Raw genomic sequence first — 2,128 nt, forward strand, 5'->3', positions numbered from 1 at the left:
TAGCCCGAGTGCCAAAAGGCCAATGATTCGTAGGCAGACGGGTGAGCTGGCAGCAGGCAAGGCAGGCTCGCCCGTCAGACAGCCTGGCCAAGGCTTGGTTATTTCCACTGAAAGCTTTGACGGAATCGAAACCTTTCCACGGAACATTTCAATTCAGTCTAATCAGCATTTTTGGATGGAAAAGTCTTCTGAAGGAAAATTTCCTTCCAACTCATTTACTCCCGGGGCAAATGAGCGTGGTGTGGGTGTAAGGCATGGTCATGTCAGAGAGGTGGCAGTTGCCACATCCTTTGGCACGGCGTAAATAGGGATGTGGTGTAACAGACAGGCAAGAATCAGCTCCCTCCCCAGTATCAACATACCATGCCATCCTCAGCAAACACCAGAAATTGATTTTGGCTATGATTTGGTGCATTTTGGGAAATAGGCTGGAATGACATGCAGTCAAGAACCCTGGACCTAGAATGGATAGGAAATCCTGTCTAGGCATGGCAAAGTGTGCAGCCATTTATCTCTGTCTCTTTGGCTGTCTTTCTGCCTTTTTTGTTCCCCAGAGCAGTGCTTTCCAGAAATTCACAACCTAATACTTTGTGAATTTGCCTCAGCCTTTTGCAGTTTGCAGATATTATGCTCTAAGTGAGTCCTACTGAAAGCAGTGCTTTTATTTGCAAGCAAGAAGCACAGCAAGAACATATGTGGGAAGTGACAGCAAGGGCAGGTCCTAAGGCTCCAATAGGAAAGGCCCACAAACAAAGTGACTTACCAATGGTTTAAAAGGACCAAGCATGTGGTCTTTGCTTACCAACTTTGATGCCAGGTTTAAGTCTAAGATCTCCATCAGTGCAACTGTTTGCATATGCCACAGTTTTCACCAACCCACATCCAAATGTGTGTACCAATACACACACAGACATAAACAAGGATATTTTGGTCCTTCTTCTGTGCAGGTGTTGAAATTACATGGATGCTGTACTCAGATGGACAAAGTGTTGTTTTTTGTGTGTGTGTGTGTGTGAGCCTGTGCAAACCTCACCTTCAAAAAAAGAACTCAGTATTTTTATGACAGTAAATAGGGAAATCCCCAAACACACTGTCTTGCTGTAGCCACTTTCATATAACATTTAACTAGATATTCCAAAATGTTGACAAATGAAAAGGTGTGGAAAAAGTCTGCAATAAGAGATATGATAACATAAGTGGAAAAGGAGAAAGAATTCTGTTTTTTGTGTTTGTGTATCAACTGACACAAAGCAAAATGAGGATGGAAAAAGCATTCTATGGACTGTACACTGGTAAAAAACCAAACACAAGAAGATAGATACTGGATTGTGCCAGTACTTCATCTAGTCCAGCATGCATTTATACATCGATTACCTTTCTTGACTTTAGCATACCCCAGTCTCCCATCCTTGTCACTCCTTCCCTTGTGGGTTTTGACCTTGTTTCTCTGTATACTGGCAATAGAACAAGTGCAGGCCATGGATGTGGATGGAGAAAGCCAGCTTGACAAGATGGAAATGGGAGCTCACATCAATGGAGAATGACACACATAGTTCACCCTGCATCACTGGGATCAGCGGATGCCTTAGTACAGATGCAGACTGAGAAGACCCATGTAAGGGAAAACAGATTTCAGATTAATGCTTAATGGTGAGGGAATTAAGTGATGGGAATTTGTGGAGATCATTCTTCCCACCGAGTCCATGGAAGGAGGATGTAAATGTTCCTTGTGAGCAATTTCCAAAGGATGATATGACTTACAGTCAGGACAAATAATTACCTACATTTTCTCTTTCTGCACTTTGTTTTTGACTCTTCGAGCTGCAGAATAACCCCTCTATGGAACTTGGTGCAGAAATAATCAGGCACGTTTATGCCCAGGCATATCTAGATAGGTTTCTGTGTGTGTATGTGTATGTAAATGAATTCAAGGTGCAGATCTCTGCATGCACAAAATAACACAGGCTGTACATTTGTTTGTTTGCAAACTGTCTACCCAAAGTGGAAGCCTCCTAAGCACTTCAAACTCAACTACAGTGAACATGTACTGCAACTCTCCCTGGTGTCCACAATTTAATTTTTATCAGAAAACCTACTTGCTTTCCCTTTCCCTTTCCTTTTCCCTTTC

The sequence above is a fragment of the Meleagris gallopavo genome, chromosome 30 (assembly GCF_000146605.3).
Source record: "Meleagris gallopavo isolate NT-WF06-2002-E0010 breed Aviagen turkey brand Nicholas breeding stock chromosome 30, Turkey_5.1, whole genome shotgun sequence".
In the NCBI taxonomy this organism is placed as follows: Eukaryota; Metazoa; Chordata; class Aves; order Galliformes; family Phasianidae; genus Meleagris; species Meleagris gallopavo.